General features: G+C 44.0%; 1 long non-coding RNA gene across 1 annotated transcript; it reads left to right on the top strand.

Annotated features, from left to right (window-relative positions):
* The first annotated feature begins 9194 nt into the window (after positions 1-9194).
* LOC122208755 lies at positions 9195-12519 on the top strand. Its single transcript, XR_006197351.1, has 3 exons — positions 9195-9276; positions 11276-11525; positions 12185-12519. It is a non-coding gene; the product is annotated as an uncharacterized LOC122208755 (long non-coding RNA).
* Positions 12520-12786: the final 267 nt, after the last annotated feature.

Below are 12786 nucleotides of genomic sequence, written 5' to 3'. Positions count from 1 at the left end.
GGCCAGATCAGGAGGAAATGTATGCCTCACTAAAGAATTGGACTTTATATCTCAATTCTGCTTAAAGCTGTCCAGTGGTGCATGGTTGCCCTTGAAGAGTCCAATTTGGCTTTGCAAGGATCACATTGGTTACAAGGGATTGAAGGGAGCAGGCTGGAGAAAAAATTTTTCCTTGTTCCTCTGACTCCAAAGGGACCCTTGCTTCATGCTCTGGCAGCAGGCTGTCTGGGCTTGGATGTTACCACCCCCAATGGGACCTTTGTGTAGCCCTTATTTCTCATTACCCATTTTCCTGCAATGTGCATAAGGTGGATGCAAGATTAGCTCATTGATTAACGGATCGTTGGGAGCCCCATCTTTCTCACACTGCCTCTCACATTGCAGAGGGTCTGTTAAAAGAATATCAATGAGGTTGTTAATGTAGCAATCAGGATTTTCTGGTGGAACCAAAGCTTTGAGAATCAATAAAACATTAAAAAAGGTTAAACACTTTATTGGATAAGTCAGAACATATTCTTTAGTTAATGATACAACTTTCGGGGAAAATGGAATATGAAAAGGCAAGGTAATATCACTCTGTAATGGGAAAACACTACATAAAAGGATTATATTATCAGTCTGACACTTGAATTCAGTGTGTACACTCATTATGACTAAAGTTGGAATAGCAGGATGAAGTCTCCACAGGGAAAATAGCAAGGTGGTTGGGAGATAAGAATGCCAGGGGGCTCTGGTGCTTTCACTGGTTGTGTGACATCAGGCAAATCATTTAATTTAACTTTTCTAAGCCTCAGTTTCCTCACTTAGAGATGGGGACTAATGTACCTACCATGTTCTGCTTCTTCATAGGGATATTATGAAGATCTGATGAAATGAAAGTTACCAAGTATCGTATGCATATTAAAGTTTTTGTCTATAGTCACACTGAGTAATAATCTCAGGGAAGAATCTCTGAGAATGCAGAGGAAGCAGAGAAAGAAGCTGCGGAACAATGCAGCTGCACTGGTAAGGGTCCCTTGTCTGGCACCTCTGATTTGTTCCTTAATGGATAAGAATTGCTGCCTCCATTTATTTTCTCTAGGATTCTCACAGATTTCTTATGCATTTCCATCTACAGAATTTCACTTACTCCCTTTCCCTGGAAAGCACTCCTCTCTCCTCCTTTTTATACAAACCCCACCCATCCTCAGGGGTCAGTTAAACCATAAGAGTGGGGGTATGTTCCTGCCCATCTCCCCCAACTCCTCAAAGCTGGGAAGGGTTTATGGAAGCATGACAGTCCTTTCAAGAGTAGTTGATTCTAGTGACATTAATTGAAAATGTAAGCTCTTACTTAAGACATTGTTCAAGTGTAGAAGTTGCAAGATTTCTTAGATAATAAAACAAAAAAATCCCACAGGCAAGTTGGAAAAAACTCAACATGAGTAAGACTTAAGCTATGCTCTGCCCCTCCTAATATTGCTATCCCTCTGTGTCTATGAAGGGTGAGGCTCAGTGTTCCCCTGCCTCTGCCAGGAAGCCCTCCTTGACCATTCCAGTCCACAATGACTTCTGTACTCTTTAGGCACTTACTGTTTGAATTACACAATTTAGCCCTGACAATGACATGATTCTGAATGAATCCCTGTGGTTGTGCAAGCACAAGTCTTGGTTTTCTAAAGGAGACTGGGAGTTCTCTGAGACAGGACTGAATCTTCTCTTCTACGCAGTGAGGCAGGGCCAGGCCTCTCTAAGCACATATTAACCAATGGCCTAAATGGACACTAGTCCTCCCAATGACCTTCTACTGAAAAAGGTACTGGAAGTATTGCTGCTAGAAATAATGGCAGAAAGGTGGAGCTACCTTGTGATGCCAAAGCATGTCAATAATCTGACTTCAGGCTGGGAAAACAAACAGGGACATGGAGAGGCACTTGAGCTTCACCCTTATTAAGACAAGGATGAGATAAGCATTAGGTGCAATAAGGTCTGAAGTTGCAGAACAGAACAGCTGCAGAAGAAGCTCCAGGATAATGTGAGAAAGCCCCGGGATAATGCAGCTGAGCATGGGAAGAAGCATGAGGGGAAGTGGCTTGTTTCTGGATGGAAGAGGAGCTTAGAGGTGGGCAACCTGCCCAGGCTGGAAAGAGTCTTGAGACACCACTCAGCCTTATGTTCTTCTGCTTTAGTTCCCAACGGACACCCAGGTTTGGTCATCTTGTTTAAAGGCAGGGCACATCAGCAAATATCTTTTCCCATTCTGTTGGTTGCCTTTTAGTTTTGTTGGTTGTTTTCTTTGCTGTGCAGAAGCTTTTTATCTTCATAAGGTCCCAGTAGTTCATTTTTGCTTTTAATTCCCTTGCCTTTGGGGATGTGTCAAGTAAGACATTGCTGCGGCTGAGGTCAGAGAGGTCTTTTCCTGCTTTCTCCTCTAAGGTTTTGATGGTTTCCTGTCTCACATTCAGGTCCTTTATCCATTTTGAGTTTATTTTTGTGAATGGTGTGAGAAAGTGGTCTAGTTTCAACCTTCTGCATGTTGGTGTCCAGTTCTCCCAGCACCATTTGTTAAAGAGACTGTCTTTTTTCCATTGGATATTCTTTCCTGCTTTGTCAAAGATTAGTTGGCCATACGTTTGTGCAACATGGATGGAACTGGAGAGTGTTATGCTAAGTGAAATAAGCCATACAGAGAAAGACAGATACCATATGGTTTCACTCTTATGTGGATCCTGAGAAACTTAACAGAAACCCATGGGGGAGGGGAAGGAAAAAAAAGAGGTTAGAATGGAAGAAAGCCAAAGCATAAGAGACTCTTAAAAGCTGAGAACAAACTGAGGGTTGATGGAGGGTGGGAGGGAGGAGAGGGTGGGTGATGGGTATTGAGGAGGGCACCTTTTGGGATGAGCACTGGGTGTTGTATGGAAATCAATTTGACAATAAACTTCATATATTGAAAAAAAATAAAGGGAGGGCACATCATCCCTATGGGTGGGGTGCATTCATTCATTCAGAAACACAAATGATATACCAGTGATCAAAACAGACACAAGTCCTGCTGTCAGAGAGCTCGCATTCTAATGGGGAGACAAGAAACAAATAAACAAAAATAAAGTGAAAAAAACTCAGAGTGTTATAAAGGAAATAAACCAGACTGGTGTTACTGTGATTGGAAGGTGAGAGGCCTTTCTGAGGCCAGTGTTGAGTGATGAGAGGAGCTAAGACTGTGGCTATCTGGGAGAGAAGTGCCTTTTCAGGTGGAGAAGAGCAGGGGATGAGGCCTGGGGCAAGAAAGAACTAGGTGTTTTCTGGTGTTCCAAGGAAGAAGAATGAGGTCAGTGTAGCTGGAAGAGAGACAGAGAGAGAAACAGAGATGGAGAGACAGAGAGAGAGAGAGAAAGAGAAAGAGAGGAGGGATGGCCCAGACACCCATTCCAGGGCAAAGGGAAGGCAGATTACTCTGATTGCTGAATGGAGGATGGTAAAACAGGCAAGCAATGATGGGGGCCTAGGCCATGGTGACTCCCCTCCTTCACTCACCTGGACCTGCCCCATTTGCAGCACCTCACCCATAAGCTGTGCCAGGCATTGCAGCAGTAAGGCCTATGGTAGAACTTGGCCAAATCCCTGAGGCTCTGATCTCCAGCCTGCTCATCTGGAAAACAGAATTGGCAACAGCACCTTCTTCATAGGATGCTGGTGAAGGACATTAGAACACATCACCAATCATGGGAACAAGAAGCTGATGCAAGGTGGCAGCTCGCAATTCTATGCCCCACATTTCCCCCACATCATGGTGTTGCGGAGATCAGGATGTGTCATATAGTTATGTTCATTTAATATACATTCGGGAAGCTCATCCAAAAATTAATGTCATCCTAGAATTGAGGAAACACAGTGTTATGAGCCCACTCTGCTCATGTTAACCTCTGTATTTTTGCCCCTCCCCCCCACCTTTTGAATGCTTGACTTTCTGCCAAGGCCCTCCTTTTCCTAGCAGCCCTCACTAACTCCCAGTCCATGGAGGCCACCCTGGGCCCTGCCAACTCTAAAACTGCTTACCTTCTCTCACACTGGAGAGGCAACCAGCCTTCAAGGGTCAGCCTCAAACCTCTTCACTGTCTTCCACCAATACTGAGCCCCCAGTGAGTGATCAAGAAGCCTCTGATGAAGAATCCTCACCGCAGTATATATCACCGGAGCCTTTTCTGTCAGGAGCTGTGCTGTAGTCTACAGCTTTCCTGATGCTTTGCCAGGCTTTCTAGCTGCCAACATCAACCCTGCCTCTAACATCAGGGGAAAAGTAGGGCCTTCTTCCTTCCTCGATGAAGAGAGACTCATGAAAAGGCACTGCTCCTTGACGGCCACCTCCATGGGCTTGCTTTCATGCTGTTCCCCTAGTGTCTTTTCATGACAGTCTAATACACATCATATGAACACATTTCCTTTAAAAGCCCTAGGGAAAAAGGTTATGTGCTGCTGGCTACCTCCAGCCTCTCTCTTTCCACAGAGATGATAATTTGAAGATGCTCTCCATTGGTTCCCACTGAAGCTGATGTGGTACTGAGTTCTCAATGATCAGGAAATGCTTCCTGCAAAAGGGAGTAGGTTGAGGAATAAGATCCTCAAAGTGGGTGATTCAGAAGAAATGATGTAGAAGATGATGTAGATGATGACATCTGTGTGTCATCCCTGACACTATATTCCCATATAGAAAAGCTAGTCACAGTTTCTGCTGCTAATGGGGGGAGGTTTCAATCAGATAGATGAGGTTGATGTCACCTCTGCTCTCTTTTCCTGCCACGAATGTAGATGTGATGTTTGAACTGTGGCAGCCATCTTGTGACCATGAGCAATTACTATATGCAAGAAACTGTGTCCAGAGTTATACCAAATCCTCAGAGAGTGGACCCAGGCCTCAGAGAGTGGAAAGCACACAGGTTTAGCTAGTAGAGATGGTATTTGAACCCAGGTCTAGACCCCAGGGTCAGCACTATTAACTATGAACTCTACACTTTTCATAAAAGCTGGGGACAATGGAAGGCAGAGAGGGATCCAGCTTCATGGAAGCCACTCCCTGTGTGTGCTGTGGTGCTGCTCAATTTCTCTCTTTCTTTCTCTGAGAACAGGTGGGATCAAAGCAGAAAACTGAAGCAGAGCATGTTGGGAGACTCCCTGTGAGGTTGATATTTAATCATTTGTCTGTTTAACTCCAATGAGTGAGGGTGTAAATGCAGCCCAAGGTGTGTTGTTTTAATAATAAATCAGAGGTGAGTGCTCACGATTCCTTAATTATGTATATTTTTCTCAGGAAAAGTTTAAGGACCTCAGCAGGTGCTTGCTCTCTGGGCCTCATTATTGTTGACAAAGCCAGGATTTATGTGTTCAGAGCAGCATGTGGCAAAACGTGTGCAAGGGTTGGGAGGCTGCTCATGTTTCCCTTGCTGTTAAAATGTCATCTCGGGGTAAATAATATGTGTTAACACACCAGGCAAATCTCCCAGGCTTGTTTCTTTTGCCTAGTCTGGAAATAATCTAACAGCTTAAAACAACTTCATGACTAAATGTAGTGAGTTATTTAAACTTTCTTTAAAAATGACATTTTTACATCATTCTTATTCTATCTCATTTAATTCAATTGTGAAATCCACAAATTAACATGAGAGTGAGTCACTTTCAGTTCTCCAAGGATGCGTTTTCCCAAATCATTGTCTTAACAACACTCATTGCATTGGGAGTTGCTGATTTGGCTGGAACAGGGGAAGGAAACTTTTCTCTGGTGGCCTGGTTAACACTTCTTGATACTTGTGGGTACTGGGTGCATCCTGTCCTTCCTCTTTCAGTTGTCATGGCTCCTGGAGATAATGCTCAGTGGGCAACACCAGAATTTGGTTCATTAGAATAACTCTTCCTATCTCTGCTCACCTGCTTCTCTGCTATAGAGGCTGAAGGGGTATGTAGTCACTTTTCCAAACTCACTTGCATCCAGGTCATGTGATCTGGTTCTGTCTAATGAGATATAATTGAAAATCCTGTGGATGTTTGGGGGGAAATTTCAGGAAAAACTTTTGCTTTCCTGAAAGGATAAGACAGTAAGGTTGGTATTGCCTCTTCTCTCCCTTTTTGCCTTAATGTGAGTATGATGTTTTTGCTACAGCAGCCATCCTGTCACCAAGAGGCAAGACACACATAGGAGAGAGCCACCATTCTAAAGATGATGAAATGAAAATGAGCCTGGGTCTCCGATGTCATCATTAAATAGCTGAACTAGTGCCAGTAATTTTCTATCATTAGATTTCTTATTACTGAGAAAAACAATTGCTTATCTTTTAGCTATTATAGTTGGACTTTGCAGCCTAACACATTTCTAACTGGTACTTATTCCATGGGAAAACATATCTGGCTCAAGTGGTGACCAAGCCTCAAGCTGCAAGATCTGGGCAATTCTGGAGAGGAATTAACCCTATTTTCTTCCTTCCTTCCTTCCTTCTTCCTTCCTTCCTTCCTTCCTTCCTTCCTTCCATCCTTTTATTCATTCACACATCTACCCAACAAATATTTATGTACCATATACAATGTGCTTTCCTGATGCTGGGAAAACAGTAGTAAATAATAGACAAGCCCCTTCTCTTCTGGGGCATAAGCTCAGAAAGAGAGAGAGAGAGAGAGAGAGAGAGACTGATAATATAAATAAATATATAAACAAGATAATTTCCCAGTAGCAAGTGCTAAGTAGGAAACAAAACTGGGTGATGTGATCAAGTGTGAAGGGGCAGGAGGGAGAAGCCCACTTTAGATGGAGTAGTCACGGAAGTCCTTTCTGAGAATGTGGTATTTTTGTTGAGCATTGAATGGCCAGAGGTGTCAGTCACACAAAAATCTCAGAGAAGTGTTGCAGGTAGAGGGAAGAGCAACTGCAAAGATACCCAGGAGGGAAAAGTCTTGACTGGACAAGGAAATGGAAGGAGGACAGTGTGGCCAGAGAGTTATAAGGGAAGAGGATGGCAAGGAGATGAACTTGGAGAGAGGCAGAGGCCAGGTCATGTGGGGCCCTGAAGGACTTGATAAGTCATTTATGGGGTGGCCTCCAGAAGTCATGAACACTGGGGTCTTCTGGTCGAGTGGCAGAAGTGGGGAAGCTAGCGTTGCTCTCTCTTGAGCCATGGCATATTGACTACAGAGTGCTCAAAGGTCCTTCCTGGGGTTTCTGTCCCAGCAGAACCCTTGAACCCCCAGTGACTCTCTACTGGATACCTGGTCATCTTGGTCCCCAGGTCCCTACATGGAGAAGTTGCTGTACAGCAGCCTACTGAGATTAGTCAGGATTCTTAAGTTGCAAAGAATAGAACCCAACTTGAATTAGTTTAAACAAAAGGGGGAATATTTTGGAAGCACTTCCAAGGTACTCCGACTGAGGACTGAAGGAGCTTATTTACCAACTTCCCATCTATCTATGCTTGAGATCTGCCTTGGAGGAAATGTTCAATTTGCCTTGTTTGGCCATAAAAATCTGCTGGCAGAGAATATTTGAAAGAAGCAACTTTGGATTCTAGAGGTGTGTGCTCAGGGGCTCAGGGGATGCTGTGCTACAACAATGCTCTCCTTTGAGTGCTTTCCTCCCTCTTCTTGGTATGTCAGCTATGGAGACAGTGGACTAGACAGAAGCCCTGCTTGGCTCTGTGTTTTTTCACAATGGTATTATATCCTTTTGCTGAGTTGCTAGTTGCTTTAGAATAAGGGTTGGCACATTTTTCTCTATAAAGGGTTAAATGTTAAATATTTTAGGCTTTATGGACCAGATAGTATGTCTACTCAACTCTGCTGTTGTAGCATGGAAGCCGCCACTGATAATACATAAAGGAATGAGTGTGTCTGTGTTCCATAAAACTGTATTTAGGAAACAGACAGAGGTTGGATTTGGTGAATGAGCCATAATTTGCCAAACTCTGTTTTGGAACTCCTCTGTGATCATGATAGGAGAGGTGAATAGGGGGTTCTATAAAAAAAGGTTCCTTCCTTAGGTGAGATAAAGAGGCTTCTCTGTCAAGGGATGTCAGATGTGTTCTGTGGGTCTGCAAGTTGGAGATGTGAGGGGAATTCCCTTTAGAAGTGGTGATGGATTCATTGAAAGGTGAACTTTAAAGAACTTGCCAGCATAAGGGTTATTATAGTCCAGTCCCTATAGAGATGAGTTTGACTTCTGCCCTCTTCCCTGTTTAAATTCCTTTCCAAATTCCCTGAGGAACAGACATGCTCTGGCCATAATTTCTCCCCTGGACCTTCCTAATATGCCATGTCATGTTATGCCATGTGACCCTTCATAAATTGAAATGACTGGCTATCCCTACTTTCCTGCTGTTATCTTGTTGAATTGACCATCCCCTGAAAGCCCTCTAGAATCTGTAAAACTTGTATTTGACATCTTTTGCACACCATTACCTGCTTGCATTTTGATAAGCCATATGGGTCAAATATGTGTATTGGATCATGGAGTAATGGCAGAACTAGAGACCATAGTAAATAAGTTGGCACATTCCAATGGTGCCAGCCACCTGAATAGCCATAAGAGACAGTGATGAACACTTTACAGGTCTCAACAGTAAGTTGAACACATGTGTGTGGATGTCTGATATGGGTGTACTGTACAAATGCACACCTGTTTAAGGGTCTATTATATGCAGCACTTCCCAGTTTTGCCTGACTATGGAATTCTTAACTGTGGAGCAGAGCATAAGTTTGTAAGCCCTTGTTCTACTCATCTTACATTTTCTGACTGATAGATTATGGCTCTGCCTTAAGGAACTCTATAGTTCCTATCTGATATATAAAACTGGAGAAATTTGGAATCTTCAAGGCACAGAGTCAGGCATAAATTATGGTAAGTGCTGGAAAGCCTGGCATACTTGAACATGTCCAGAATTAATGGACAGTGCTGTAAACTGCGAGGTATTAGAAAGATAGATCAAACTCCAGAAATGACACCCAGAAGCCTCCCCTCCCACTGACCCTTTAGGGGAAAAGTGGGGACAAAACTGGGATGACACTGGAGAGGACCATGTAACTGGATGGAGGAGTTTTCTCTGAGACAGGCTTGAGGCACCTTGTAAGTATGTTGACTGATGGCCTTGTGAAGGTTGTAGTCAATCAAGGAATGCAAATCAAACAAGCCTGGTCATCAACATGTGTTTATTGTGTGCCTACTATGTACTATTCTAGGTACTGGGGATACAGCAGTGCAAGACAAAGTGTCTGTTCTCACAGAGCTCACATGATGTTGGGGGAAGTGCTACAAATAAACAAGTAAGTGTAGAATATGTCAGATGATGAAAGATGAGGCAGAATAAATTGGCTGAAAATGGGGGTGATGGGGAGTTTGCTTTTAACAGAAGGTAACCAGTGAAGGCCTGCCTGATAAGCTGACATTTGAGCAGATACTGGAAAGAAGGTGTGGTTATCTTGGACAAGGCTTTGTGAGGCTGAGGGAATGACAGGCACAAGACACTGGGGAGCAGGGAGGCTGGCATGGCTGAAGCAGAGCCAGTGAGCTGAGGAGGAAATGAATCAGAACATCAGGCAGGTGTCGGATCATACAGGGCCTCCAGGCCTGGTTAAGGACTTTGGATGTCCATGTAAGAATGAAGGGAAGCCAACAGAGGGTTGAGAGCAGGGAGTGACATGGTGTGGTCTATGTTCTAGGAGCTCCACTGCAGCTGCTGTGTGGAGACCCCATGACTGCCAAGGCTGGGAGATCAGTGAGGGATTATTAACAAAATGATAGATCAAGGGTCATGGCCTAGGCCACAGATCTGGAGGGGATAAATGTAGCCAGACGCAGAGTAAGTTTTAAAGCTAGAGCCAAATGGGGCGCCTGGGTGGCTCAGTCGGTTAAGTGTCCTACTTCAGCTCAGGTCATGATCTCACACTCTGTGAGTTCAAGCCCCAGGTCGGGCTCTGTGCTGACAGCTCAGAGACTGGAGCCTGCTTCAGATTCTATGTCTCCCTCTCTCTCTGCCCCTCCTCTGCTCATGCTCTGTCTTTCTCTGTCTCAAACATAAATAAAAACATTAAAAGAAATTTAAAGCTACAGCCAAATGTTATTAACACAACCAATGAGATGGTTGTGTGGAGACAAAAAGAAAGAGTCAAGGGGGACTGAAAGGCTTCCTTGAGCACCTGGAAGGATGGCATTACCTATTAGTTCTTTTCATTCAGTCAGTCAGTTGACACATTATCATCAAGTGCCTTCTCCATACCAGTGTTGGGGCTAAAACCATCTGGGAGTGGGGTGCCTGGGTGGCTCAACTAGTTGAGAGTCCAATTCTAGATTTCTGCTCAGGTCATGATCTCACAGTTCATGAATTTAAGTTCCGCATTGGGCTCTGTGCTGACAGTGCAGAGCCTGCTTGGGATTCTCTCCCTCTTTCCCTGCCCTTCCCTCTCTCTATCTCTCAAAAATAAATAAATAAACATAAAAATTTTAAAAAACCATCTAGGAGATTGACATGTTTCTTCTGTGATGGAGCTTCCACTTTTAGTGGGAAGACATAGAACATGTATGAACACACAGATATTGAGATGGAGGTGAGTGCTATGAGAAAAACATGAGGTAAGATAGAGAATGACCAAAGAGGAGGTTGATTTAGCTCAGCTGGCAGATGGCCTGCTCAAGGGGTGTCATTGTAGCCAAGACCTAACAGAGAAGGAGTCAACCAAAGGGTGGGGGGAGTGTATTGAAAAACTTGAAAAAAGCGATGAGGAAAGGCATGCTCAAAGCACCAACGAGCTTGGCATGCTCAAGGCACAGAGATAGGCCCAGTATGGTTGGAACCTTGAAAACAAGGCAAAGATAGATTGCAATGAGGTTACATTGGCAGGAAGGGCCAAGATACCAAGGATGAGAGTGTGGACTTTACCCTAAGGGCAGTGGGCATGAGGAGGGACAATGGGCCTTGGATGAGTCTGTAGGAGGAGGCCATGGGGTGAGTGCCATGTACATCTGGCTCCAAGGCCTCAGATCATCTACTCTTTCTGTTTGGAGCTGGTTTTCTTTGGTACTGGCTGCTTCTAGGAGGGACAAGATGGCAACGAGCCCTGAAAACCCACCTCAAAGCCAGCCCCACCTCTGAAGGCTGCTCTGATTTTTCACCTGCATTTTACAACATATTAGTTTCATTAGCCTCTGATGCTATTTTAAATGCTCTAATTAGACAATGTTGGGTCTGTGTGAATCCATGAAGAGTGATAGAGTGAAAAGAATAAGTAGGAAATTAGCTTAGCTTAAACCGTTAATTGCTTCCAGAAAGACAGAGAACATGGAAATACCCACCTGCAGGAGTTTGTCAGATCTTAAGATTAAAGAAGATATTTCACTAAGCTGGTAATAATCACTCCTAAAGAAAAAAAAATTTCCCTTCAAAACAGAAGAAAGAAAAACAAATGAGGCCGTTACAGTTCTTTTTTGTTGCTACACCAGTGTCTTCAGGCCTCTGGATGAAAGGACTCCATTGATGCATTAATTCTAATAACCAAGCTTCAAACCACTAAGAGAGGTGGGTCAGGGTGGGGAGGGCTGGGAAGAGGTGAGAAGTTTTTCAGTGACAGCCCATGAGCCTTCTTAATGTAGTGACAGACACTGCTCCTTTTCTCTCAACATTGCTGCTGCCACAGCCAGTAGGCCATATCTCAGTCCTTCCTGCCCTAGCGTTGTCCTGGCTGTGCTTGAGACCCTCTCCTTAACCCCGGGGGCTGTACCAGCAGGGCCCACTCTGAGCCCCAAGAGGGTCATGTCCCAGAAGAGCTTTTCCAGCTGAGCTGCTTGCACACTCTAGTGGGGAAGGAAGATATGTTTATTGAGCAACTCAAATCTATGTCCTTTTCTCACATTGCACTGCCTGTGGCACACTGTGAATTAATATGCATTTTAACAAATTCTGTAATTAGCTTGTGAGCTCCAGCTTTATTACAGTTTTTGATCTTAAAAAATCTCTTTGTTGGCTGTATTTTAAATATACCTCAAGGTGGTGAAGTGGGAAAAATAGATGAAACAGGGCTGGGAAAATGTTGATAATTATTAAAGCCAAGTAATGGGTACACAGGGGTTCATTATTCTATTTGATATTTATATATTTGAAAATATTTCATATAAAAGGTTAAAATAAAATAAACAAATATACCACTATGTTTTGTACTTATTCTGTTTTTATTCTAGGAAATGGCCCCATGTGTCTGACAACTCCTGAAGGCAAGACTTAACATTTTTGCCAATCCACATGAAGGAGAACTTTCTGGAAGAATGATGTGTGTCATGGGAAGCATTCCAGCAGAAGGCTTTGAGATGACCTGTAGCTGCTAAATAAACATGGTCTCCATTTGGTCTCCCCATCTTACTGTTTTCCCAAAGACCTAGTGCATCTGTAGGACTCCCTTAGGTGGCACTGGGCTGGAGGAAACCTCTGTGAGGCTACCTACTGCTGGCCTTGACTGTGCTGTGTGATTCACTTGGAAAACCCTGTCTCCTCATCCTGTTCTCTTCACATCGAAATTCCTCCCTGACTATCCCAAGTAAAAGTGGATGTTGCCTCCCCTTTGTTCTTCTCTAACAACATTGGTTTCTGTTTATCTGGTGTTGGAATGAACTGTGTGCTGTCCTAGGGGGCTGGTGCCATTACCTGAGGCATGACTTGTGGTCTTCTGTGAACAGCAGGCTCCAGCTCCAGCTCCAGAATGCTGTCTCCCTTTGGCCTCCTTTTTCCCATAAGACTTTCCTGACATGGAGTGAAGGGCTGGGTGGCCCTGTTTTAAGGACAGGGG

The sequence above is a fragment of the Panthera leo genome, chromosome E2 (genome assembly GCF_018350215.1).
Source record: "Panthera leo isolate Ple1 chromosome E2, P.leo_Ple1_pat1.1, whole genome shotgun sequence".
Lineage (NCBI taxonomy): Eukaryota > Metazoa > Chordata > Mammalia > Carnivora > Felidae > Panthera > Panthera leo.
This window is presented reverse-complemented; position numbering and strand designations above follow the sequence as displayed.